General features: G+C 42.7%; 1 protein-coding gene across 3 annotated transcripts in view; it reads left to right on the forward strand.

Annotated features, from left to right (window-relative positions):
* The first annotated feature begins 4,234 nt into the window (after positions 1-4,234).
* Positions 4,235-12,304, forward strand: part of ARHGEF37 (Rho guanine nucleotide exchange factor 37) — an 82,216-nt gene continuing 74,146 nt past the window's right edge. For 2 of the 3 annotated variants that reach the window (XM_007516391.3, XM_060180891.1), the window contains exon 1: positions 4,236-4,466. The gene's annotated coding sequence lies outside the window, so the exon portion shown is untranslated. Of the gene's footprint in view, positions 4,467-12,304 lie in introns of all 3 variants that reach the window. The other variant, XM_060180894.1, reaches the window with a different exon arrangement.

The raw sequence follows: 12,304 nt of genomic DNA on the forward strand, positions 1-12,304 counted from the left end.
TCTCCTCTTTCATTTACTATCCGATTTATTTGAGTCTTCTCCCTTTTTTGTTTTGTGAGTCTGGCTAAAGGTTTGTCAATTTTGTTTACTCTTTCGAAGAACCAACATTTACTTTCATTGATCTTTTGTATGGTTTTCCTATTCTCAATGTTATTTATTTCTGCCCTAACTTTAGTGATTTCTGTCCTTCTGGTTGCTTTAGGATTCCTTTGTTGTTCTTCTTCTAGGTCTTTAAGATGTGCAATCAGGCTGTTTATTGGTGCTTTTTCTTGTTTCCTAATGTGTGCTTGTATAGCTATGAACTTCCCTCTTAGGACTGCTTTAGCTGTGTCCCAAATATTTTGATAGCTTGTGTCTTCATTTTCTTTTCTTTTTTTTTTTAATTAATTTATTTTTTATTTAAGAAAGGATTAATTAACAAAATCATAGGGTAGGAGGGGTACAATTCCACACAATTCCCACCACCCAATCTCCATATCCCACCCCCTCCCCAGTAGCTTTCCCATTCTCTATCCCTCTGGGAACATGGACCCAGGGTCATTGAGGGTTGCAGAAGGTAGAAGGTCTGGCTTCTGTAATTGCTTCCTCGCTGAACATGGGCATTGACTGGTCAGTCCATACTCCCAGTCTGCCTCTCTCTTTCCCTAGTAGGGTGGGTCTCTGGGGAAGCTGAGCTCCAGGTTGTGTCTTCACTTTCATTGAACTCTCGAAACATTTTGATTTCTTCCTTGATTTCCTCTTTGACCCAGAAGTTGTTAAGAAGTGTACTGTTGAGCTTCCACATTTTGGGACTGTTACTAATCTTTTGTTGATTGTGAAGTGTTAGTTTAATTCCACTGTGGTCTGAGAAGATGCTTGGGATGATTTCAGTGCTCTTGAATTGGCTGATGCTGTCTTTGTGGCCTAACATATGGTCTATCCTTGAGAATGATCCATGTGGATTTGAGTAAAATGTGTATGCCAGTTTCTTGGGATGAATGACTCTGAAAATGTCCAATAGTTCTAGTTTATCTATCTCTTCATTTAGCTCCCTTATGTCTTTACTGATTTTCTTCCTGGATGATGTGTCAAGTTGAGATAGTGGGGTGTTGAAGTCCCCTACTATCATTGTGTTACTGTTAATATATTGCTGTAGCTCTTTCAGTAGAAGTTTGATGTATTTAGATGGCTTCTCATTGGGTGCATAGATATTAATAATTGTTAAGTCCTCTTGATTGACTGATCCTCTGAGTATTAAGTAGTGTCCATTCCTATCTTTTTTAATCTTATCTATTTTAAAGTCTATCATGTCAGATATGAGAATAGCTGTTCCTGCCCTTTTTTGTGGGCCATTGGCTAGTATGATAGTTTTCCATCCTTTCACTTTAAGTCTGTGTTTGTCTTGTTGAGTTAGGTGAGTTTCCTGTAGACAACATATTGTTGGGTTGTGTTTTCTGATCCATCTTCCTACTCTGTGTCTTTTAATAGGTGAATTCAGGCCATTGACATTTATTGATATCAAAGATTGAAGATATTTTAATGCCATTCTTGAAGAGTTTTAGAGTGTCTTGATATATGTCCTATTTGTGGTGCTCTGACTGTTTATAGGAGACCTTTCAGAACTTCTTTCAGGGCAGGCTTGGTGATGGTTGCTTCCTTCAACTGTTGCTTGTCTGAGAAGGTTTTGATGCTTCCATCTAGTCTGAATGACAATCTAGCAGGATATAGTATTCTTGCCTGAAAGCCTTTCTCATTGAGCACTCGATAGATATCTTGCTATTCTCTTCTGGCCTGTAGTGTTTGTATGGAGAAGTCTGCTGCTAATCTTAAGGGGTTTTCCTTTGTAGGTGACTCTTTGTTTTTCTCTTGCAGCCTTGAGGATCCTTTCTTTATCCTTATTCCTTTCCATTCTAAGTATGACATGTCTTGGTGTCTTTAGGTCTGGGTTAATTCTGTTTGGGACCCTCTGGGCTTCTTGAATCTTTATGTCTTTGGTGTTGTCTAGACTAGAGAAATTTTCAGCTATTATGGCCTGGAGAACGCTTTCTTCCTCCCCTTCTCTTTCTTCCTCTGGTAAGCCAATAATGCGTATATTGTTTCTTTTGAAGTCATCCCATAGGACTCTGTTGTTGTTTTCAGCATCTCTTAATCTCTTTTTGAGATCTCTTACTTCTTTTTTAGCTGTCTCTAATTCATCCTCAATCTTGCCAATTCTGTCTTCAGCCTCATAGATTCAATTCTCTCTGCCCTCTACTGCTTTCTGGAATTCATCTATTTTGTTGCCCTGCTCTGATACTGTTTTAGCTTGTTCAGCTAGTTGCCTTCTTAGCTCAGCAATTTCAGCTTTCAGCTCTCTAATAACCATGAGATAATTAGAATTTTCTTCCATATTCTCATTTGTCGTTCCTGCATTTCTGATTACAATTTTTTCAAATTCTTTACTCACTCCTGTTATTATTTCCTTAGCTAATGTTTGGATGTTGAACTCGTTGTTTTGTGCTTCACCCTCTGGAGGACTTTTAGATGGACGCTTGTCCTGGTTCGAGTCTCCAATATTTTTTCTTGTTGTTTTAACCATTTTATATATTATGTTATGAGTTCCCTTTATCAGTACTTTTCAAATTATTGATCACTATTGCCTGGATTGACTTGTGTCTAAGTAATTTAATTAAAGGTTTTACTGTGGTGGAAGTTAACAGTTTTTTCAATCCCTGAGTTGGAGCTCAGTGGTGTAAAAGCCTCTTTTTTTTTTTTTCTTCCCTGTAGGCTATGGGAGCCTGAGGGCTTTTAAACTGTCAATAGGCTTCTTAGCTTAATCACTGACTCCTGACCAAGAGATAAAGCAGGGTGTGGCAGAGATAATCCAGTGGTTATGCAAAGAGACTTTCACAGCCCCTCAGCTATGCCACCGAGGTATAGGTCTTCTCCTGAGTTTCCCGGTTAGATCTCTGTCCCCTGGTGTCCCTCCCTCCCTGTTGCTGCTCCAGATTCTGAGGGTAGTAGCAATGGAAACTCAGAGTTGCACTTGGTGAGTCTCTGGGGAGTCCTTTCCTCCCTTCAGCTGTCCCCTTGTTGTGGAGCCTAAAATAAATAAAATCTTAAAAAAAGACTTAAAAAATAAATTATGAAGTGGGTGGAAAAAGAGCTTCACTCTAACATATTCCATTTTTTAAAAAATTTCTTTATTAGGGGATTAATGTTTTACATTCGACAGTAAATACAATAGTTTGCACATGCATAACATTTCTCAGTTTTCCACATAACAATACAAACCCCACTAGGTCCTTTGTCATCCTTTTTGGACCTGTACTCTCCCCCAGCCCCCCAGTCTTTTTTTTTTTTTTTTTTTTTTACTTTGGCGCAATACACTATACATACTCCAAATTTAAAATTGGGAGTCAGAATGCTTGAATATCCAGCATCTACTGCGTCACCTCGAGAAGGAAGGGGAGATAGAGAGGGAGAAAGACAGAGACACCCACAGCACTACTTCACCACTTGCAAAACTTTTCTTCTGCAGGTGAGGGTCGGGGGCACGAACCCGGGCCCTTGGGCATTGTAACATCTGTGCTTAACCAGGTGTGCCACCACCCGGCCCCTTACTTTAATTTCTCAAGTCTGTTTTTCTGTGTATAATAAGAAATGATGATGATAACAAAAATAAAAATAGGGCAGGAAGATAGCTCAAAAGGTAGCACACACATTATTATTTATGAAGCTCTGAGTTCAGGTCCTAGTATCACATGAGAGAAGCATGAATGACATCAGGGATGGTGAATGATTTTCTGGTGTCTCTTCTCTCGATTTGTTTTATTTTATTTTACCTGATTGAGACAGAAATGGAGAGGGGCGGGGGAGAGTGAGAGAGACCTGCAACATTGCTTTACTGCTCATGAAGCTTCTCCCTGCATGTGGGGTACCAGGGCTTGAATTCCTGTCCTTCTGCATGGTATTGTGCACTCAACCAGATGTACCACTGCTAGGTCCCCCTTTTCTCTCTTTTAGCCGAGCTCGATGGGCATTCAGAATTAAACAGAGCACCTTATAGTTTGATATAGTCCAGTAGTCTGGTGACTCAGGTAGGAGCCCAGATACCCAGTCCTGTGGGCTGGGGGTCTACATTCCCACCGAAATGCCTAGGCTCCAGCCCTACTGGGAGGCTCAGGGAGGAGGAGGAGGTGGCTTAATCTGCATCTGCGGGTGGATGGCTCCCGGTGCACGGTGTGACCACTCCCAAGGATTGGCATAGGCTGCAGGTCACTCAACCATCTCCCCGGAGCCGAGGAGTGGAAAACCTGGCAGGAGAAGTAACAAAGGCGGGACTCGCTCCCCTCCCCGGTGGCGCACGCACGCGCGCAGCGTGGCCGAGCCGCGCCCTCCGTGGGAACCAGGGCGGCCAAGCTGTGTGGGGTCGTCGGGGGCGCGGCTCAGGCCAGGCGCAGCGGTCGTCCTGCGGCCGAGCTCCCCGGAACGAGGGCACCTGTGCGGTGAGTCTGTCTGCCTGGTTGGCGGGCGGGGGCTCCGCGGCTAGAATGAGGAAGGAAGGAAAAAGGGAAGTACGCTTCCAAGACGCCAGTCCTCAGAGGCTGGAGCTTTAGGGGAATGCCAGCAACCTGATGCCAGGTTCCTGTTTACAGGTGGAGCTCCGAGAAGGCTGGGCTAGTGGAAACTATTGATAATTGTTATTCCTTTGAAGTGTTTATTCTTGCTGTAGTGTAGCACTAGGGGCGACTTGTAACAGGAATCCATATAGTCAGACAATGGAATAATACAAACAATAGTAAAGACTCCTTGCCAGGGACAGTATAATTATGAATAGGCAGTTAAGTCTGGGGGTGGTGGTGGGGAAAGTAGTGCCAAAGCTGGGACCCAACTCCAGAATGTCTGGCAACTTGAACCCACATAACCAGTACAAGTAGAGCTGGAAACTTAGAAGGGAAAGAAGAAGCTGATGGCTTGCCCAGGCCTATTTGTTTGCTTGTTTGTTTGTTTTGTTTTTAGTCCTTGTGGAGCTTCATCTTTTCAGGCTAATTTTTTCAGATAGAGGGAGAGAAAGAGAGGGACCACAGTACTGAAAGTTTCCCCAGTGCCACAGTACTCCTCTCTGATACGCCCCAGGCTCAAACCTGGGTCGTGGGCACGGTAAACCAGGTGCCCTACCAAGTGAGCTATTTCATGTACCTCTACCCCTACCTCTACCCTTCAGGCACTGGTTATTAACTTTCTTGAGAATCACTGACCCCTTAGAAATTTGGGTGCTTTCTCTACGAAGGGGTTTACACATAATCTTGGACACATATTCAGATCTGACCTGGAGATACACCACTGTAAGGAATGGCTGAAGCCTGACATTCAGGTTGTCCCATTTTCAGAGTTTTATTTGCTCCTTTAAAGGGAGGCAGTTGGTGCCATAGTGAGCACTTGTTCTGAGTCCAGACAGTATCTAGACGTTGCTAGCTGTATGATCATGGACACATAAATTAACTTCCCTCTGGGCCCACTTTTCTTTGTAAAGTGGAGATGAGATTGCTTTGTCCTTCAGGCTAGTGTTGGACTTTAGAATGAATGAGTTCAACGGAGTTCTGGTGGTGGGAATTGTACCTCTCTTACCTATGGACTTTTCAGTGTTTCCATTTTATAAATAAAAAAGAAGAAGGAGGATAAGAAAAAGAAGAAGGAGGAGGAGGAAGAGGAGAAGGAGGAGGGGAAGAGGAGGAGGGGGAGGAGAAGGAGGAGGAGGAGGAGGAGGAGGAGGAGGAGGAGGAGAAGAAGAAGAAGAAGAAGAAGAAGAAGAAGAAGAAGAAGAAGAAGAAGAAAGAATGAACGAGCTCAGGGTGTTAGCAGGTGACTCACCAGGTAGAGTGCACATGTTCAAGCCTTGGGCCACCACATGTAGGCACCTGTGGGGAGAAGATTCATGAACTGTGGAGCCTCCCCTTCTATCTGTTTTTCTCCTTATCTCTGTATTTCACCCTCTCTCTAGAGGTTAAAAAAAAGCGTCTGGGAACACTGATTTTGTGTAGACACTGAGTCCCAGCGATAACCCAAGTGGGGAAAAAAAAGAATACATTAGTTGAGTCCGGTATGTAGTAGCTGCTCAGTAAATGTTCTGATAAATCACAGCTTTGTGGGATATAAGAGGGTGACCTGGAAGAGTCTGGTTCCATCTGAAATAAATACAACAGTATTTAAGAAAGTATAATCATGCAAGCATAAAGGCAGACCTATTATGTGAGACAGCAATACATAGCTTGGTGGCAATAACCTAATTAAAAGAGTACTTATTTATTCATTTTTAAGATTTTACTTATTTATTAATGAGAAAGATGGGAGGAGAGAGAGAGATAGAAAGAGAATCAGAGCATCACTCTGATACATACACTGCCAGGGAACGAGCTCATGACCTCACGCTTAAGAATCCAGTGCTTTCTTCACTACACCACCTCCTAGTCTGCTAGCTAGTTCACTTTTTTTTCTTTGTGAGGGTATTTATTTAGAGTAGTACACTATACTCAGTATATGGGCCAAGGCTGGAGATTGAAAGTAGAGATGATTAGACATTGTGATGAGGATTATTTCTTGAGTCACACTTGTCTCTTTGGTGTGGAGCAAGTACCTGATAGTTTGTGTTTAATTTAGAGAGAGGGGTTAGGGAGATAGTTCAGTGGTTGAGCACAGACTCAAGTTTAATTCCTGGTACTCTCATATACTAGAGTTATCCTCTGGGCTCTCTTTCTTTCATGAAAACTATATATATATATATATATGTATGTTAAAGATTGTGTTTGTTTATTAATGAGAGATGGGAGGAGAGAGAAAGAGAACCAGAGCTTCACTCTGATGCATGCATAATAGAAGGTCCAACCCAGGACCTTATGCTTGAGAGTTTAGTGCTTTATCCACTGTGCCACCTCCCAGACCACAATGTGTATATATTTAAATGAAGTCCAAGGAAATAACTCAGCTAGTTAGAGCACAGGACTTGCATGCCTGATGGCCCAGGCTTGATTTCTGGCACTACTATTTTATGTAGATCAGTAGTTTGGCCTCTCATTTCTGTCTCATAAAAAAAATCCTTATTAATAATGGTAGTAGTAATAGTCATCTAAAAAAGTAATTTTAAAGAAGCAAGAAGAAAGAAGATTATGTAGGGACCTTGGCAACACCCCGTGTTGCCCGGTGGCAGAGGCTCAGCTCAGTTTCTGTCTGGGTACAGGAATTGCTGGCAATTGGCTCACAGCTGCCTTGGATCAGTGACCCACTGTGCTAAACAGTGGCTTGGTTGATTTTGGTTCCAGATCAAATAAAAAGCTTTTCATTGAGCCCTAAGGGATAGGGGGTTGTCTTTCATTCTCTAGAGACAAATGGCATTTGCTGTGCTTGATTGTCCAATCTATTGCTTGTTTATTGATAGACATGAGGACTTTAAAATCTATGGATCCAAAATGGTCTGGACAAGGCCAGGGCAAGCCTATTTATCTATAAAAAGAAGTGCTCTCAAAATCCCTTGTTGTCTTCTTTCTCCTCCACCTTAGGCTTGGTAAACAGAGCCAGGAAAATATAACTTAGGGCAAATAGCTGCTATTTAATTTGAGCTGATGCACATTACCTGTCTGGTGAACTACACTCTTCTCCATGTATTTACAGAGGGAGAGAGGGAGAGGGTGAGAGAGAGGATCTCTTGGAAAAATATGTTTTTTTTTCTATCTTGTCCATTAGTTTCCAAACTTCAGTTCTACACCTGTCATTGGATAAACATAGTTGATGTCCCCACCCTTCCATGTGGGTTTTCCTCTAGGTCCACTGCCTTCCTTCCTTCAACCTTTCCTTACTGGGACTGGATTAAGAACAGAATTTCTCAAGAAATGATCCACCGGTTTACATCAGATTCCCTAAGGGAACGGGAGCTAGCACAGAGGTTACACATGAGAAGTTCTAGGATCAGTTCCTAGCACGACCATTAAGGCAGAACTGAGCAGTGCTCTACTCTCTTTTATTACAATAAAATAAAAAAATAAATTTTGTAAATTTTTTTAATCATTTGTAGGGAAATTGTGAGGATATGGTTGTGCATGGTGTGGGACCTCCTATTGAAAGATGGGGGCCTGAATGGCGCGACCCTCCTATTAGCCTCCCTCTACCTGAGATCGAGCATGGAGGAAAATGACCACCAGGAAATGTCCCCTCTGTTAATCTCCCTGCCTCATAAAGACTCTGCATGCAGCCCATTTCCTTGTTCCTAAACCAGTTGGTTTGTTTACTCAGAGGTTAATAGAAGTTCATCCTCTTTGATCACATATGACCCATATATCATTGTTCTGCTCCATCAAACAGTAACTAGGAGCATTCTCCTTACTCCTCCACCTCCTCCAGTCCATTAATCTTACATGATCTATCTTCTCTCTGCCCTTAAGACCCCTCTCTGTCTGCTGGTTATTGATAACCCTATTTTCCTCATTCCTTTGATCAACTAGACCCCTTGCTCAACATTTGCTAGGATTGCTCTGACCTTTTCCCAACCCCCTACCTCTCTTTGTCTCTTTTCTCCTAAACCATATATGGAATGGATAACTTACTTCCTCCTACAACCCCTTATAAACCCTGATTTGTTGTTCAATAAACGGATTGTCCATCAGACAAGTCCCCGAGTCATCTCTTGTGGCAGCACTAGCACCAGGACTGAGAGAGCCCTGTACAGCTCCACCCCTGCTGCCTCGGAACATTCTCTTAGGCCCCTGCAGCTGGTGCGCATCAGGGCAGGTAAGCCGGAGTCTGTGCCTGAAAAGAGGCCTCCCCACAAGAAGTACGACTATCATTCATTAAAAAAATAAATAAATAAAATAAAAGAAATAGCTACCCAGGAGATGGTACAGTGGAACCTTAAGACTCTCTAGCATAACACTCTTTTTTTCAATATCTCTCTCTCTCATTTTAGTAAATATATATATAAATAAATTTTAAAAAATAGGGTGGGGATAGATAGCATAATGGTTTCAAAGAGACTCTTATGCCTGAGGCTCCAAAGTCCCAGGTTCAATCCCCTGCACCACCATGAGCCAGAGCTAAGCAGTGCTCTGGTTAAAAAAAAAAAAAAGTAAAAGATCACCTAGGGACTTGTGAAAATCCCCATCTTGAATTACTAAATCAGAATTTTTTAAAGTGGGAGCAAGAATTTTCATGCCTATTTAGTGATTCTGTAGATTTTTTTTTAGTGCTTTAAAAATATTTATTTATTCCCTTTTGTTGCCCTTGTTGTTTCATTGTTGTAGTCATTATTATTACTGATGTCATCATTGTTGGATAGGACAGAAAGAAATGGAGAGAGGAGGAGAAGACAGAGAGGGGTAGAGAAAGATAGACACCTGCAGACCTGCTTCACTGCTTGTAAAGTGACTCCCCTGCAGGTGGGGAGCCGGGGGCTCGAACAGGGATCCTTATATTGGTCCTTGAGCTTTGCACCACCTGTGCTTAACCAGCTATGCTGCTGCCCGACTCCCAATTTTTTTTTTTTTAAACACCAGAGTACTGATCAGCTCTGGCTTATGGTCTTGCTCAGGAATGAACCTGGGACATAGGAACCTCAGTCATCTATCTATCATCTATCCATATATCTATCTATCTATCTATCTATCTATCTATCTATCTATGTATCTATCTATCTATCATCTATGTTTTATTGCCACCAGAGTTATCACTGGGTCTCAGTGCCTGCATAACATATTCACTGATTTTGGTGGCTGTTTCTTCCCTCTTTTTATTTCTTTTATTTGCTAGGACAGAGGAAAATTGAGAGGGAAAGGGAAGATATATATATGGAATACATACCAGAGTGTCACTCAGGTACATACAATGCTGGGGATCAAACCCTGGACTTTATAATTTTAAGTTGGGAACTGTAGCTACTGCTCTACACCAAAAATTTCTGTAGAATCTTTCCCCCTCCTTGATCCTTGTATCTTTAAAAATTGAAGAAAATGTTTCACACGAAGCAGCTGCTTCAACTGTTTGTTACATGGATATGTGAATGCCCAAAACCCTCTGTTCTTGTGTGGACTGAGGAGGGAGGAGAAGAGAATTAGCACTGTTTCAGCCTGTCTTCGTGTTAGAGGCAGTCACTCCAAAGCATCCAGTGCACATTGTCAAACTCTAACAGTGTGTTAGGCTGGTTTATGGCATTTTAAAAATTTTAATTAATCAATTAATTAATTTAATGAGAAAGATAGAAATAGAGAAATATCAGAGCACTGCCCAGTGCTGGGGACTGAACCCAGGAGCTCGTAGCCTCAGGCATGAAGTTCTTTGACATGACCATTTTGCTGTCTCCTCAGCCTTGGTTTACATTACAGTCCATCAAAGAGATCCCAGATGGGAGGCTGGTCTGAATGTAAGAAAAAGCTATGTTTTTGTGAATGTGTGCTCCAGAACAAGTCTCCTTACTAGGCATAGGGCAAAGTACTACTGGGCTTGCTCTCCTTGACTCTGAAGCTATATTTGTCCCAAGGGTGTTGCAAAGATAATATAGGTGATTTAAGCTTTGAAGTTCTCATTGGAAATAATAATAGAGCAACATGAAGTCAGATAGTGCAGAGAGGTTCTGTGTACACTCCGCCCAGGTTCCCTCAATGATTAAATCTTATTTAAATGTAGCACAATAGCAAAACCAGGAAATTGGCATGAGTACAATATAATATGTGTGTATGATTATTCTGTGCCATTTTATCACAGATGGAGATTTGTGTAACCACCACTTCCATTAAATACAGCCCTCTGTCACCACCATGTTCTCCCAGGTGACATTTCTCTGCTGCCACCCCCAACTACCCTCCATCCTCATCCAAAACCAGAGAGCCATTCATTATCTGTCTCTACAGTTTTTCTTTTTTGCCTCCAGGGTTTTTGCTGGTGCTCAGTGCCTGCACTATGAATCCACTGCTCCTGCTTCCCCCCCCCCCCATTTTGTTGCCCTTGTTATTTATCATTGCTGTTGGTATTATTATTGTTGTTGGATAGGACAGAGAGATGGAGAGAGGAAGGGAAGATAGATATGGGGAGAGAAAGATAGATACCTGCAGACCTGCTTCACCACTTGTGTTGTGACGCTCCTGCAGGTGGGGAGCCAGGGGCTCGAACCAGGATCCTTATGCTGGTCCTTGCACTTTGAGACTCATGCGCTTAACCGGCTGTGCTACCGCCTGACCCCCCGTCTCTACACTTTTCTAAATTGTGTGAATGGAGTTGCCTAGTATGTAACCTGAGATTTTTAAAATTTGTTATTAATACTATGTTACAATATTATAAGATTCAATGTCTAGCGGGATGCGGCATCATCTAAGTTCATTTCCCACGTCTACGCTCGACCGGACCTGCCAATATACGCGGATATCTTCGCCCACCCTGTCCAACGCTTGACGTCTCGTCACCCAATCTGGTCCCCTACGCCTACACTGAACTTCTCTGTTCCAGACTCTTGCAAACAGAGCTGGCAGTCAGCTGAGGTAAAGAACAAACACCTCATCACAGACCCCTGCAAGCGTCAACCCGGCTTTGACCTAGCACGTTATGATTGGGCCCTCCTCAATCGCTATGGAACAGGCCATGGCCGGTGCGCCGCTATGTTCCATGCGGGGAGCCAGAGACAACCCGAACTGCCCCTGCGGCTACAGACAGACTATGACCCACATAGTCAACGACTGCCACCTCTCCAGATTCAAAGGAGGTCTCGAAACTTTACATCAGGCTCAAACTGACGCTGTTGACTGGCTACGGAAGAAGGGCAAACGCTAGAAGAAGAATGTCTAGCTCCACACCACACCCACCACCAAAGTTCTATATCCCCACCCTCCCACCTCCCAAAGATAACCACCATTTCTGAGATTGTTTTTATTTTTGGTTGTCACTAGACATTCAACACTCCAGGCCAATTTCTTTCACATAAGAAGGGAGGGGAACATTAATTCCCCAATAAAGAAATTAAATTAAAAAAGGGAGGGGAAGAGGGCAGGGGTAGATAACATAATGATTTCTTTTTGAGAGTACTTTCTTTTTTTATATTTGTTTATGTTCCCTTTTGTTGCTCTTGTTTTATTGTTGTAGTTATTGTTGATGTCATCATTGTTGGACAGGACAGAGAGAAACAGAGAGAGAAGGGGAAGAAAGAGAAGGGGAGAGATAGACACCTGCAGACCTGCTTCACCGCCTGTGAAGCGACTCCCCTGCAGGTAGGGAGCCAGATGTCCCACACCACCACAAGCTAGAGCTGAGCAATCCTCTGGCGAACACACACACACACACACACACACACACACACACACACACACACACACAC

The sequence above is a fragment of the Erinaceus europaeus genome, chromosome 2 (assembly GCF_950295315.1).
Source record: "Erinaceus europaeus chromosome 2, mEriEur2.1, whole genome shotgun sequence".
Taxonomy (NCBI): domain Eukaryota; kingdom Metazoa; phylum Chordata; class Mammalia; order Eulipotyphla; family Erinaceidae; genus Erinaceus; species Erinaceus europaeus.